This window comes from Podarcis erhardii, assembly GCF_964252035.2.
Source record: "Podarcis erhardii genome assembly, chromosome: 1".
Classification (NCBI taxonomy): Eukaryota; Metazoa; Chordata; class Lepidosauria; order Squamata; family Lacertidae; genus Podarcis; species Podarcis erhardii.
The window spans coordinates 74,438,723-74,455,552 of NC_138497.1; positions in this window are offsets into that span (position 1 = coordinate 74,438,723).

Genomic DNA, 16,830 nt, shown 5'->3' on the forward strand with positions numbered 1-16,830 from the left:
GAAAGACCCTCAAAGCAGTTTCCACACATCTGTGGTGTGGCCCCTTTTAGCAACACACATCAATTTGGGAAGCCCTCCATTTCCAACTCAAGGCCAGCATCCCCTGGAGTGAAATCTTTGTTCCCGATCTTCATACTGTTTCATGGTGAACCTACACTTCCTGTTTTCACTTTCCACATCCCCAGAAGCTAAGACCTTGCCCTATGCTGGAAAGTCACATGGAGCTCACATTTCTCCACCCAGGTCTGCTGTGTGCAAGACCACAGGTGGATGGAGCGGAGGTGCAAATTCTCACCTTTGCAGGGTACCCAGTCAGCATGCAATGCTCCCCCTTGCACTTTGTGGTGCTGATTTTCCTTATTGGCTAATGCCTGCGTCCGCAGCCAGAGCAGGAGAGAGGCACGGTCTCCTGTGGAATGGCAGCTTTGGACCATTTTATTGGCTGATGAATCAGTTCTTCTCTGGCAGCTTTCCAGTAATGCTGGATTGCCTGAGATGGGAAGGAAAAGCAGGTTACTCTGCCTAAGGCTGTGAAAGGATTGCTTGGAGACCAACGCGGCACTCATGCCTTGCTGCACAGTGAGTATATTAAGAGAATATCTCTCTCTGCTTTCCATGCTATCTGAGGATGATTTGCCGAAACCCTCAATTAAACATGCAGCTTCAACAATCGCTGCTTAACTGCAAAGATGTTCCTGGTCGTCGCTGAGATCGGATTGCTATTGCAATTGGATGAGTTTGAACGTGGCATTTGGCTCTTCCTCTGGCGAATTCCTTTGCTGCAAGATCCTTCTTGATCTGAAGGCTTATCTGCAAGATGCCAGTTTTGAATAATTTTGTAGCCTTTTCCTCCGTCCCTCCCCTGGAACTCCTACATTATAGGGAGGCAGGGAGGGAACCCTGATGCTTAATTTGAATTCATTTGGGGGATAACTTCTTTTGAAGTTGGAGGGGGCTTTTGGCTGGGGGTGCTTTTGCTATCAGTTGTATAGCAAGGATTAGATTTCCAGAGCAGTAGAAATAGGGCAGTATAAGAAAGGGAGGAAGAGAGACAGAGCTTTTACTTTTACCAGCCTCGGGAGTGTGCTGTGCTTAAAGAGACAGGATACTGCATTGCACCTAAATTACTTGCAAACAGTTCTCCTCGTGAAGTCTTATGGAAGTGACATCAAAAAGTATTGCTACCTAGGGGTTTAATGGGTTACCCCCGTATATATGCCCCCCCCAAAGGAACTCTGGAGAAGCTTGAAGGAATGCAGCTTTTTCAGACTGCAGTAGCTGTCTAACAAAACCTGCAGTTGAACCTGTGGACCTGCCTGCTTCTCGGAAGTGCTGTTGAATATTTTAAGTTTGGAGCAAACGCTCCTTCCACTGCTAAAACGATCCATGTGAGAAGCTGTGACTTTGGAGTAGTTTTTTTGAAACATTAATATTTTATCTCCTGATGTGGTGGAGGGGGAGACTTTTCCAAGTGACTATAATCTTTGGAAATGGGGGAGTATGTATCTGAGAGACAAGCATCCTTCGTTTAGCAATGGACACCTATGTGGCAAATCACTGTGGACTGTTCTGGGTGGGTTTTTTTGCTCACCAGGGCACTCGGACTTCTGATGTTCACATTACTATTTTGTGTATTCCAGACGACTGGGAGTTTCTTTGTGTATTATACTTGTGAAGACACTGGTTGGCTCATTTTGGTTGTCTGTTGCCCAATAGAATGAGTTGGTTTTCTCCCATTCTGTGACTCTCATTGTCCGGAGCTGAGTAGGCTCTAGGTCTCTCTGTCTAGATGTCCCTAAGGAGGGACTCATGGCCTTTGGACTCTAATCTCATCTCCATAAAGGGTGGCTAGGTCCAAAAGAAGAGAGCGCTTCAGCACCTTTAATAGCACACAGCTACAAACACTGCAGAAGCCCTGTCCTCTTCAGCAGCCAACCACCCTATCCACAGCCTTCTGCTTCTGGCCATTCCATTGCTCTTAGCCTGCCTCTGTTTTAATCATTATATGCATTTAGGAATTCTGGGTCATAGTTTATGTCTTTGATTATCTCCACCACTGCTGTCTGAGGAATGCCTCTTTCAAAGATACAGTGGTACCTTGGGTTACAGACGCTTCAGGTTACAGACTCCGCTAACCCAGAAATAGTACCTCGGGTGAAGAACTTTGCTTCAGGATGAGAACAAAAATCATGCGGCAGCAGTGGGAGGCCCCATTAGCTAAAGTGGTACCTCAGGTTAAGAACAGTTTCAGGTTAAAAACGGACCTCCAGAACGAATTAAGTTCTTAACCCGAGGTACCACTGTATTTATGCATTTATGTGAAATTGTGTTTGAGACTTGCCAGCACAACCATGTAGTGGGGAAGGATTCTACGTCTAAAAATTTGCCCATCTGGAAGAGGGTCCTTGTGTATGCAGGCTTGAAGTACTATTTCTGGGTTAGTAGAGTCTGTAACCTGAAGCGTATGTAACCTGAAGCATATGTAACCCGAGGTACCACTGTACTGCAAAAATGAGCACTGTATATTTTTGAATAGCATGGCAAAAACAGTCATGATAAAGGAGCCATCAAGAGTCATCAGACTGTTGATATCCCCATTCCAGTGAAGCTTGGGTATTTTATTTTTTTAAAATAAAAGCCTCCATCTCAGTTGCTACGTTCTTTGATACTGCCATTTTATTTATATAATTTATATAATGTTCTCCCTATCCCAAAATACCTCAAAGTGGCTCTACAAGCAGTACATTCATCTTGGCTGCTCCGTGGAGCACACAGTCTACATATTTCCCCTCACACCTTCATGTGGTGCCACTCCAGTTCTTTCTGAGCCATGTGTAGGTCTGTCCCAGCTGAGTTGGGGATGACACCTCTGTGGAAAGTGTCCTGCTCCCAGGCTTCCCCAACCTTCCTACTTGTAGTGACAATCTCCTGGGAGGTAGATGCTGTAGGCCCAGCAAGCAAGAGTTTCCAGGCCCCCATAACCAGTGATGGACCTTGGCACTTTCAAATTTCAGTGGTGCCCTGTGAAATGCCAAAATCCGCCAGGCACCCCCCGCCTCTCATGTTCCATTGGGTGTCATAGCTGCAGCACCCGCTGCAGTGCCTCAAAGGCTCAGCGCCCAGGATGACCAAACTGGCCATGATACCCTAAATCCACCTTTTCCATAACCCACTGTATGTGTCACCTTTATCACTAGAAGCTCAATGAGTCTCAGGAGCTGTCCAACGGGTCAGGAGGCATAGTTTCCGCCAGAGAGACAAGCTGTAGCATCAAATTAGTGATGAATGACACACAATCCATGATTACCACTTCATGCTTGAATCAATCAATGCGTTAACTTTTTGCTTTAGTTCCCCCTGCCCCCAATTCTTGTAGTGGCTATTCTTTCCCAAATTGAAATGCATTGCAAAGCAGGAGCACGCACTGCTAGCCAAATGTTGTTTAATATGGCGAACAATAGGGCAGTGATCTTGCTCCAGGATTAGAACCATTGATTGCACAAGACTGGAGCAAGATTGTGTGCCCATCCCCCCGATAAGAGCCTGATATTTTTGGCTCCAGTTTTGTGCAATCAATGGTTCTAAGAAGCCAGGCTTTTTTCAGCCTGAACTTGCCCGAACTCTCTCAGGTAGGTGCCATTGCTATTCCAAGAGAACAAGGGAGGCATCATCGTGAGTTCCGGCACCTCTTTTTCTAGAAAAATAGCACTGCAAAGAAGAGATGCCCACTCACAGCAAAATGCATTTGTTTATAAAAAATATTTCCATCCCACCTTTCAGGACCAGCATCCTCACATGACCGCCATATAAAATGCAACAAATTAACTATTTGAAAAATCTAGTTCCACCTTATTAAAACAAGCAGTAAAGATGTCAATAAGAGGCAGTGGTTGCTTAAAAAAACAAAATGCAGGTGGATTTGGAAAAGACCCTGATGTTGGGAAAGATGGAGGGCACAAGGAGAAGGGGACGACAGAGGACGAGATGGTTGGACAGTGTTCTCGAAGCTACAAACATGAGTTTGATCAAACTGCAGGAGGCAGTGGAAGGCAGGAGTGCCTGGCGTGCTCTGGTCCATGGGGTCACAAAGAGTCGGACATGACTAAACGACTAAACAACAACAAAATTGAGAGTCAGCTGATCATAGAATGATAGAATTGGTAGGGATCCTGAGGGTCCTCTAGTCCAATCCTGTGCAGTGCAGGAATCTCAAATCAATATCACAAATATGGGTCCACCACTGGATCCACTGTGTCCCTGGTGCCTGCTCACCTAACCTTTCTTATCTAGCCTCTCTTATCTTAAAAGATACATCTGGGCCATGCAATAGGCCAGGAGCAAAGGTGTGAGGGTGGGTGGGTAGGGCAGTAGCAAGGTTGGCGCTGTGCAGGTGCACTGATAGAGCCAATCTGGCACTCTCTCTGTTTCACCTTTACAGCCCTAAAAGTTGCCACTTCCCTGCCCCATCCAGATGAGCCGCACTGGCATTTCTGTTGGGAGGTCCCATCTCCAGGATAGTGGCTGCTTCTCCAATGGGGTCTGATAAGTGTTGCAGAAGTGGGACAGGAATCTACATTTTCACCTGCATCATCTGTGTCTATTGCTCATTTCTGTCACTGGACTTCCCTTTTTAGGGAAGACAGGGTTTGGTGTCCTTCTCTGTTTCTGGCTTTCAAAACTCAGCGGACTCTTGTGATTATGGAGAGCGGTTGGAGTGGCCGATGTATATCACTGTGAAAAAGCTTTGTCTCTTTAGACAAATTAGTTTTTTGTAACACGGCTGTTCAGAATACTGAGTGTTACATTATTTCATCATTCAAAAAGAAGAGAGAGACACAAAACAGGAAGGAAGACATGTAACCGCATAACTGACAATTAGGAGTTAACCTTGTTTTATAGCAATTTGGACTCTGCAATTAGTTTCATTGATCAGATCTGAAGAAACAATATCAGCCCATGCATATGCATGCAAGGATAACACTGTGAGGCAGTGTGCTGTGAATATGTATGAACACATTGTGGGACTGTAATGCAGGGCATGGACTGTCAATACTCTGTTCCAGAGGTGTGATGGGAATACATTAGGCGATGTTAAGATCAAGGAAAGGAAGTGTGTGTATACTCTGAGTGACAGACAGACACACAAGAGGCTACTCCATCAATTTGGAATAACAATAAAACCACTGCTTTCTTGTCTTTGGACAGGATTGGCCCATCTAGCTCATTATCATTTACACTGTCTGTGACTGGAACCCTCCAGGGCTTCAGACAGGTGTCTGTTCCTGTCCTACCCGGAAATGCCAGCAACTAAGCTATGAAAGAATAAGAATAATAACTTTATTATTTATACCCCACCCATATCAGCTATTCTGAGTAGATTCCAACACATATAAAAACATAAGGGAAAGAGAAAATTGTGTTGTTGTTTGTTTTAGATTAGATTAGATTAGATTAGATTAGATTAGATTAGATTAGATTAGATTAGATTAGATTAGATTAGATAAATAACCCACCCTTCCCCAGAAGGTCCCAGGGCTGGCTACAGCAACTTGAAACTAGGCACTAAAAACAGTTTAAAATGAATCACAATTGCAGCTAGAGTGGGTCCTGAGAATATATCCCTCAATTATGCAAGCTTAGCCAGTTTTCACTTCCCAAACCAATCTGTGAATAGAAAGATGCAGTTCCTTCGAAATTTGCAGTTCCTTTAATGTTGCGGTACAGTTCTCCAACCACTAAAAATGAACCCCAAAAGCACATGCTAGGAGGAAAGTGTGCACAAACATTATATATATTACTGGGGAGGGGAATTAAAAATGCATTAAAATTAAGAGAAATTGCTTGCAAAAACGTGCATATTGGTAAAAAGTATAATTAGGAGAAATGCACACACAAATGAGTACAATTTTTGGTGTGGATTATTTTTTTTAAGTACAAACCAATGTACAAATGGGGCAGACTGGATTTAAGATTAGAAATTTGAGAATCCAACGTGTACAGTTTTGTTGATGCCTAGATTGAGGTAGGGGTCTTCTACATTACAGATCAAAAGCTGTGCCACTGTGGCCCTTTCCCATCTCAGAATGTCACCCAGGTGAGAGCCTGAGCTGGAACTGTCATTCAAGGTGCCCACAGCTCTGCTAATATAAGAAAAACAGGTGGCATACCTTGGGTATTGGCCCTATGAGAGTGATGGGACAACTGACTGCAAGGCTTTGGTGTGGTTCTCACAATGCCACTGCTGGCATGCTAGCCTCTATTGCACCGCAAATATAAACACAGAAAGGGTGGCACTTCCTGTGTTACTGTCAACGCTAACATAAATTAGTCACAACGATGCACAATAATGCTCCACCTCTTTATATTTCCAGTGTGGTTTTTGTTCTCACTGGGTGCCAAAATTAGTAGGGCTGCTGCCGCCTCATTGTGAACTGTGTGATTGAAGGTTTCTGGAAGTAGGAGAGAGCTTATATATAACTTACTGCTGCATATGTCTGTTAATGATGGCTGCAGAAAGTCTAATTCTGTGTTACGTGTAACACTGCTCATGATCAAATTGGGCAAGAGGAGGGAAAATAATAAGCAGCAAATGTGCTATTGAGTCCAACTGAAATCTAGGCTAAATATACTGCCTGGATGACTCAGGGTGAAAAAGTTGCTCTGCCAAAAATATAAATGATGAATCCTGGGAATTAAGGAAAGACACAAAGTGGTGCTTTTGTGGGGATTTTGAATCATAATGTGCATTAAAATTCTACTAATGATAATTTACCTAGGTAGCAATATATTATTAAGCAGTGCTTTCATAAATGGTTAATCAAATGCTCTGGATGATTACTGAGAAAATTTTTATCCAGTAGATAAAATGAGTTAACAATCGCAAAATGTGCGCTATTGTTATCAGGGATGGAAACTCCCACCTAAAAGGGATCTTCTTTATCTAATTAAAAGCATTTTAAAATTGTTACAAAATAGTACTGGCATGAAGGGGAGACACTCACCACAACATTAAGCTATCCTGTGTGAGAGTCAGTATCCTGCAGAGGCTAGACTGTTGGTCTTGGAACTGGAAGAGTGGGATTCAATCCGTACTCAACCCAATGAAGCTCACTGGGTGATCTGGGCCAGCCACTCTCTCTTAGCCTTAGGAGCACATAGAATCAGAATAAGAGGAACTACTACTTTCCTTTTTATTTCATTTCCTTTTTGCTTGGAGCAGAATTGTGACTGTGTAAAATACAGCCACCCCACTACTTTTCCATGTTATTTTACTCTCTTAAAAATTGCAGTATTGTTCTCTGTTAAACACACTGCATTTTACATACATTTCTGTATATGATTATGTTTGGGTGATTTATCATCATTTATAATACAAAGCAAAACTATTTCTTTAACAAGGTTCCAACCCATAAATTTGCAAAACACGCAGCAGTGACTCCACTTTAACAATGACAGTCTGCCATTCCCATGTAATTTAACTCTTGCTTAGATGGTTTAAATAAAATGTTTTCTAGGCTGTGGAGACAGCCTGGCTTTGAAATACTTAATTTGTTTTGGAGGTCCATTCTTAACCTGAAACTGTTCTTAACCTGAAGCACCACTTTAGCCAATAGGGCCTCCCGCTGCTGCCACGCCACCGGAACATGATTTCTGTTCTCATCCTGAAGCAAAGTTTTTAACCTGAGGTAATTTTTCTGGGTTAGCGGAGTCTGTAACCTGAAGCATATGTAACCCGAGGTACCACTGTACTTGCTGGGAAGAAAACAATAAGTAAGCTCTGTCTTTGTTTGTTAAGGGTGTGTGTATTAAGTGTGCATCTGTATGTGTGGATGATTGGGTGGTTGTGCCTGTGTGAGAGGATGATTATGTGGGATAGGCGATTATATTAATAACTGGATCCACCAACTCCCAGCATGCACCACCATCCCAAATCCTCCAAGATTTAGATAGTATCTTTTCCACCGGCAGGAACACAAGTCTTGAAACAACTCACAATCTAATCTTCTGGGGTTTTCTTCTTTTTCTAAAAGGATGAGGAAATGATACATAGCAGTACTTCTGAGGGTTGCACTCTGGATGCCCTCTATATCGGAATAGTCTGTGACTAATAATAATAATAATAATAATAATAATAATAATAATAATAATTTATTATTTGTACCCCGCCCATCTGGCTGGGTTTCCCCAGCCACTCTGAGCGGCTTCCATAAAAACCAGAAATACACTAAAATATCACAGATTAAAAACTTCCCTGAACAGGGCTGACTTGAGATGTCTTCTGAATGTCAGGTAGTTATTTATCGCTTTGACATCTGATGGGAGGGCGTTCCACAGGGCGGGTGCCACTACCGAGAAGGCCCTCTGCCTGGTTCCCTGTAACCTCGCTTCTCGTAATGAGGGAACCGCCAGAAGGCCCTCAGCGTCCGGGCAGAACGATGGGGGTGGAGATGCTCCTTCAGGTATACTGGGCCGAGGCCGTTTAGGGCTTTAAAGGTCAACACCAGCACTTTGAATTGTGCTCGGAAACGTACTGGGAGCCAATGTAGGTCTTTCAAGACCGGTATTATGTGGTCTCGGCGGCCGCCCCCAGTCACCAGTCTAGCTGCCGCATTCTGGATTAGTTGTAGTTTCCGAGTCACCTTCAAAGGTAGCCCCACGTAGAGCGCATTGCAGTAGTCCAAGCGGGAGATAACTAGAGCATGCACCACTCTGGCGAGACAGTCCGCAGGCAGGTAGGGTCTCAGCCTGCGTACCAGGTGGAGTTGGTAGACAGCTGCCCTGGATACAGAATTGACCTGCGCCTCCATGGACAGCTGTGAGTCCAAAATGACTCCCAGGCTGCGCACCTGGTCCTTCAGGGGCACAGTTACCCTATTCAGGACCAGGGAGTCCTCCACACCAGCCCGCCCCCTGTCCCCCAAAAACAGTACTTCTGTCTTGTCAGGATTCAACCTCAATCCATTAGCCGCCATCCATCCTCCAACCGCCTCCAGGCACTCACACAGAACCTTCACCGCCTTCACTGGTTCTGATTTAAAAGAGAGGTAGAGCTGGGTATCATCTGCATATTGATGGACACCCAGTCCAAACCCCCTGATGATCTCTCCCAGCGGCTTCATATAGATGTTAAAAAGCATGGGGGAGAGGACGGAACCCTGAGGCACCCCACAAGTGAGGGCCCAGGGGTCTGAACACTCATCCCCCACCACCACTTTCTGAACACGGCCCAGGAGGAAGGAGCGAAACCACTGTATAACAGTGCCCCCAGCTCCCAGCCCCTCTAGACGGTCCAGAAGGATGTTATGGTCGATTGTATCAAAGGCGCTGAGAGATCCAGCAGAACTAGGAAACAACTCTCACCTTTGTCCCTAGCTCGCCGGAGATCATCAACCAGTGCGACCAAGGCAGTTTCAGTCCCATGATGAGGCCTGAATCCCGATTGGAAGGGATCCAAATGGTCCGCATCCTCCAGGCGTGCCTGGAGTTGTTCAGCAACCACGCGCTCAATCACCTTGCCCAAGAATGGAAGATTTGAGACTGGGCGATAGTTGGCCATACTGGCCGGGTCTAAAGATGGTTTTTTAAGAAGCGGTTTGATGACCGCCTCTTTCAGCGGATCTGGGAATGCTCCCTCACAGAGGGAAGCATTCACCACCCCGCAGAGCCCATCGCCCAGCCCTTCCCGGCTTGCTTTTATTAGCCAGGATGGGCAAGGATCCAGGAGACAGGTGGTTGGTTTCACGCGTCCAAGCAGCCTGTCCACATCCTCGGGGGTAATGGATTGAAATCGATTCCATGCAACTTGACCAGACAGAGCTCTAGCACTCTCCCGCCCCAGCCCTGCTCCCACGGTGGTGTCTAGCTCCTTCCGAATATGAGTGATTTTATCTGCAAAAAACTTTGCAAAATCGTTGCAGGAGATCTTGTGGTCTTTACAAAGCCCCGGTGGTAAAGGTGGTTCTGTTAAATTCCGAAACACCTGAAAAAGTCTCCTGCTATTATTTTCTGCAGATGCAATAGAGGCGGCGAAGAAAGTCTTCTTCGCCGTCGCTATCGCCACTTGGTAGGCTCGACGTTGAGCTCTAACCTGTGTCCGGTCAGATTCGGAGTGAGTTTTTTGCCACCGACGCTCTAGCCGTCTCAGCGATTGTTTCATCGCCCTTAGCTCCGAAGAAAACCACAGAGCTGTCCGGGCTCCATGCAATCGGAGAGGGCGCTTCGGAGCCAGACAGTCGATAGCCCTGGTTAACTCCGCATTCCAGCGGGCCACCAGGGAATCAGCTGAAAGGCCATCAACATGGGATAAAGCATCCCCTACCACTCTCTGGAAACCATTTGGATCCATTAAGTGGCGGGGGCGGACCATCCGAATTGGTCCCACCTCCCTGCAGAGGGGAAGGGTCGCGGAGAAGTCCAGTTGCACCAGGAAGTGATCTGACCATGGCACTTCTTTTGTTTCACTTTTACTTAGTGTCAGATCACCCACATCACTAGAGGTGAACACCAGGTCTAAGGCATGTCCATGACTATGAGTTGGGCCAAACTTATTCAGGGACAGCCCCATGGAGGCCATGCTTTCCACGAAGTCCCGAGCAGCCCCTTGTAAGGTCATGTCGGCATGGATGTTAAAATCCCCTAGGACAACCAAACTAGGTGTCTCCAGGAGAAAATCCGCCACGACCTGAAGCAGCTCAGACAGGGAATCCTTGGTGCAGCGGGGAGGTCGGTACACCAAAAGGAATCCTGTACTGCCCCTATTGCCCAACTTCCAGAACATGCACTCAGAAAACTGGATCTTCCCAGTAGGACGCCTGGTGCAAGCTAGTGACTTCCTAAAAATCACTGCAACCCCCCCTCCCCGCCCACATGACCTGGGTTGCTGTGCGTAAGAGAAACCTGGTGGGCAAGCAGCGGCAAGGACAGGCCCATCTGCTTCCTCCAACCAGGTCTCTGTCACACATGCCAGGTCAAATCCTCCATCCACAATCAGGTCGTGGATGGCAGTGGTTTTATTCATCATTGACCTGGCATTACACAGCAACACCTTCAGGTCATGTAGGTTTCCCCTGTTGATTCCAGTATCCATCCGGTCAAGGCCAGACCCGGAGGTAGGGATAGTCTTCAAACAACGACTAAACCTGCCTCCTCGGTAATGACATGGTCTGGTCTTAGCGTAACTCCGCCTCCTGCCCATGATCACTGAGATTGGATGTCCCAGTGCTTCCCCCCCTGTGGAACTTGTCCCAGCCATCGTGTTGGCTGGGGCCCCACTCCCAGGCAGCCCTGATCCCGCCCCCTTAAAAACAAAACACAAACTATACAGAACCAATAAAACAACAACAACAAAAGGAACAAAACAATTACACTAAAATTAATCCCCAACCAAATATCCATCCCACTCACCCACCCCCAAAAAAGGAAAAAAGGAAATAAAGAAATAAAAATTTAAATTACCACCGACTGCTTGAGGACATTTTAAAGCACATTAACCCCCTGGAACAGGGAAGCAATGGCAGAACACTTCCCACCCTTCCCCAGGAGTTTGTTCCAAAGGTTTGTTCCTGGGCCGCGCCCCCTGGGCCAGTTGGAAAAGGCCCTGGAAGGGAGCAGGCCCTGCAGTTCTCACCCAGCCGACTTAGCTCAGAGTTTAGCTACAAACTATAGGTAGGTTCTGAATGTTTACTTTATCTTACTAGAAACTCTGCCCCTCGTTCATTTTGGTAAAGCCTGAGCCCTGTACAGAAAAATTCAAAGATTTCTCAATACCACTTATAGATTTTTGAACACTGCATAGAGACTTTTGTATATATTAAACATTATATAAATACTTTTAAACAAATAAATTCCTCCAATGCTTTGAAAAGGCAGAGAACAGCAGAGAAAGGGCCTTTTCTACAGTGGCTCCCTGTTTGTGGAATGCTCTCAGCAAAGAGGCTCACCTCTCGGTGCCTTCATTATGTATTTTTAGGCAAAAACATTTCTCTTCAACCAGGCCTTTTTAAATGTGTTTGGGGGAGGGCAGTTATTGGTTTGTTTTTGTTCCATTATGTTCTCATAATGTATTTTTGTGTTGTGAACTGCCCTGTGATCTTTGGAATAAGGTTGCTATACAAATGTAATACAGTGGTACCTCAGGTTAAGAACTTAATTCGTTCTGGAGGTCCGTTCTTAACCTGAAACTGTTCTTAACCTGAGGTACCACTTTAGGTAATGGGGCCTCCCGCTGCCGCCACACAATTTCTGTTCTCATCCTGAAGCGAAGTTCTTAACCTGAGGTACCATTTCTGGGTTAGTCTGTAACCTGAAGCATCTGTAACCTGAGGTACCACTGTAAATAAAAATAAAAATAACTCCTCTGTGAGGCAAACTTTAACAGGTGGGTGAGATCGGCCACTTGCCAGACTGACATGAGGGTGGGCCCCACTCCCCTATCAATGCTGGCCCATGCCAAGATCTAGCTGAAAAGGTTCCCCACCCTTGTTTTATAGAATAAATTTGACACAGTTGAAAATAATGGCTCTTTTTCTTTTGTGTTTATTTGTTTTTTGCTCTGTTACTGTGGGGGCGAGAGGTTTGTTCCGTGGATGCTTCTGTGCAGCAATTCATACCACTCAGGGTGAGAGGCTGGATGGTGTATAGTTGCACTGGAGCTGGAGAGGGAGGGTCCATTGGCAGAGGTGGGGGCCCTCTTTGTATGAAAGACAGAGGGGGGGTGGGATATATTGCTAATACCATGGGTTGTGCAGTTTGTTGAATGTCCCGTGTGTTATGTACTGAAGTTCTCACCCTGGGCCAACAGGGGGATACTGTAGACAGTTCAGGTCCACATATGCAAATAAGGGATCGAAAGTGACGTTCAGTGATTGGATAGTTACGGAAAATGGTTACTGTTGCGTTCTAGTGGAGCTCTATATAAGCAGGCTGGCTGAACCCTTCAGTTCAGTTCTGTTCTGGCCTGTGAATAAACAAGAGCTGTTTGAAGAATCGCTGTGTCGTCTGATATGTTCACCCACAACTTAACACCGTGTATTTGGTAGTATTGGAAATTTTAGATTCTTGTCCTCATTGTAGTTTTGCCTTGTTTGCCTTATGACAGAATTGTTGCTTGTTGAACCTATTTTTATCCCATACCCTTCTTTTCTGTTTTTAAGATTTTGTAATTTTTGTATATTGCTGCATTCTCCCCCACTCCCCACTCTATTTAATCTTTATTGCCATGTTCTATTGTTCCCCATTCTGGAGTTGAAAATATTCATTGAAAAGCAGGTTATAAATACTGTCAATAGATAAAGCAGTCAAAATTGCATTGGTGATCTTCCATAGAGAGTGTTGCCTTGCAGTGGTACGTATGGAGCATAAAATATAAATTTCAGTATCCATGTACAACTCCAGTAGCAACAGACTAATCCATAGAAATGGGAGCTATTGAGGCATGGAGCGATTTTAACTACTTCTGGCATGCAGACATTTGGCTTTGAACTCTTTTCAATCAGAGATTGTTTAAAGAGATTTCTTTGAATTAATTGATAGCTAGATTGAAGCTATCAAGAGTAATATATTCACTTGGTGTCCACACTATCGATTTTGTTCCATTAGCAAGCTAACCATTATATATTAATGGACAGAAAATCTCCATCTTTGGTTGCCTGATTAAAAGAATTGCAACCTAAATGGAGTGTTGAAGCCCAGTTCAGCTGATCTATTGTTGTGTTATTCTTTGGCTGGGGAAGTGTGCAGTTCATAGTGGTTTCAGTGAATTGTATGGTTTCCCCAAACGGATCTACAGGAATTACTATCACAAACATGATGCACGTATGCCAATGTCTCTGTGGCTTCCTAAATGACCAACAGGTCTGCCTTGCGTTTATCATTAGTTCAACACTCTTTAATGCCCCAGTCTGGTACCAGCACTGCCATTTCCTGTATCTAAGTAACATACGGACTACGGTGCCTCTTAAGTTGTGGGTGAACATATCAGACGACACAGCGATTCTTCAAACAGCTCTTGTTTATTCACAGGCCCAGAACAGAACTGGGCTGAAGGGTTCAGACAACCTGCTTATATAGAGCTCCACTACAACGCAACAGTAACAAGTTTCTGTAACTCTCCAATCACTGAAAGTCACTTTCAATTCCTTATTTGCATATGTGGACCTGAGTGAAAACTAACTACAGTATCCCCCTGCTGGCCCAGGGTGAGAACTTCAGTACATAACAGTGCCTTTGCTAATTTTGCTCTGTGGCAAGACACGATTGGCCACTTTTCTGCTGTAAAAAGTGCTTCTTTGTTCATTTGTTTTTAGAGTTACACAGTTCATGAAGTTAGGAATGCTCTTGTGTAAATGTCAGATTACTTTTTCAGCTACACCTTCTCGGGGGCCCACTGTTATCATTGGGAGGAATGAGGGTCATTTGTTTCCTAGAGCTGCTAGGGTCAAGGATGTGCATGTTCCACATTGACAAAGAGGCACTCCCTGAAGAGCTACTCTCCCAAATTAAGCCACAGGGCCCAGAATCTTGGAGGTGGTCACCAACCATTTTAGATCAGTGGGCACACTTAGAATTTTGAGAAAGTGCTATGAGCGCCAGCGATAAAATGGCTGCCATGGGGGTGTGGCATAAGACAAAGGGAGTGGAAAGCACACTGAAGGAGTAGGAGGAAGAGACAGAACCACCAAAATATGTGGGTATGCTCTCCCATCAGCTGCTACATCAATGGGCGGAAAGGCAGCTATATCAGCTACCACCTTGCTCACTCAGAGAGAAGCACTTTGCATCTCTCCTTTGTTCAGAACAGATGGCAGGATGGTTGTCCAATCCTGGCATCCAATGGAATGTTAGCATGTTTAATCAGACATGTTTAGCGCAGAAGAGTCTGAGCGAGTGCAAACAGGAAGCTCAAACAGGCTCTTGTGCCCTGTGGATTGTTGGGGTGACATTTACTGATAATTTTTGCATGTGCCATTGGAGGTCCTAGCCGGCATGCTGGCACCTGGGGGTGCCTTGTTAGCAGCTCCTGTCTACAGGCTATGTGCAGTAACTGCTGGTTCATCAGAAGAGGAGCAACAGGGCTCAGGAGAAGGCATGAAGCAGAGACACACATGTTGTCATCATGATCATAAGACAGACCGCAGGTGTGCTGAAGTCAGGTCTCTCATGCTGTCCATGAATATATACTGCAAGGAGCAGGAGTCTGTAAAGCTTCTTCGAATCAATACTGGAGTCTTCCCAAAATCTAATGATGTCACAGTACTACCAAGTATTGTGAATGGTTTTTTTGTTTTGTTTTGTAATTTGCAGACTTATAAATGAATGATTTGAATGATTGATGGCTATTCGGACAATGATTGATGAGTCAACTGATTAAGGAGCTACACAAACACACACACACACACACACACAGACAGAGAGAGAGAGAGAGAGAGAGAGAGAGAGAGAGAGAGAGATATTAAGCGTCATTCTTAGTGTAGGTGGTAGAGAGTGGTCTTATGGGGATTGCTAGGCTTTCTTGTTAATCATTTTATACGGCTGTTTGAGTTTCACCACCAGAGTGGTCCATAAGAGGTCACTTAGCCTCTAAAACTGCCAACAAGGCATCTGAATATTTTATAACCAGAATATTTCTCCAAAGAGTACAAAGATGTGAAGAGAGTGTTGCTGGTTGCAACAGTGACAGATTTGTGTGTTGGCCTTTTGCTGCGAAAACAGCAAATCCTAAGCTCTTGAATCATTTAAGAAATGTCCTTAATTTGTTTCACTTGCGTATTTCTCTGCAACAGATTGGTAGCATCTTCCTTAAACAGTGAGACTTCCTTAAAGAGGTGAGTCTTCAGCTGTTCTTACCGTTTAGAGACTATTAAATGTCCTCAATATTGTATGTGTCATGTCAGTCAACTCTGTAAGACGAATCAGCATTATGCTATAGATATGTGTGCATATGCTGGACTAAGTCCAATAGAGAACTTTACTTGCCTTATTCAGTTATGTATTTATTAAATTTAAATCTCACCCTTCCTCCCAAGTCAGCCTAGGCCAAAAAGAACAAGTATTTAAAAAAATGGTTCCAGTGCAGCTGCAGAATGGAAAGATCTCAACTTAAAAGGTTTTCAGAAGACGTCAAAAAGTCAACAGAGACGGTGTCAAATATTCAAGGGGAGGGCAGTCCAAAGGGCAGGTGCCACAACCTGGAAGACTCAATTGCTGCATTGTGCAGAACAGAATTCCTGATAAGCTGGTATCTGCATGAGGCCCTCACCAGCAGAGTGCAGTGATTGATGGGGTATATAAAGAGTGAGGCTATGTTTCGAATATTCTGCTCCCAAACTGTGTATGGTTCCCAGAACAAGAATATGTGAAATGAAACACAGCTATCCTGCAAAATTCACCACCCAGACAATTGTGTACCAAAAAGTGTATATTAGGGGGAAGTATGCCTTTAAAATCACATATTAGTGAAAATAACCTATAAATATGTGTTCTATTAAGACAATTTGCTTGCTCAAATTGCACACTAAAATGGCATTTATTTTTTAAAATGCAGATTAATACAGAAATATGGAGAATTTAAAATGGGAAAGTATGAGAAACTGAGAGAAACCAAAGTTGATAACTATGTCCATCCCAGTTTATGTATGGGTGGCCTCTGAACTGTGAAAATGGTTTTGTGCACTGTGCCAAATAGGAAGCATCCTCTTTGGAGTGTATAATCTGAGTGATCTTGCCAGGAGTTTATTTTGCTTCTGACACTGCACTGCACTTAGCAACACAAAGTCTAATTTTAGAAGTTGCAAGTCAGGTTTGTGAAAAGGACCGCCCCCTCAAAGAAAGCAG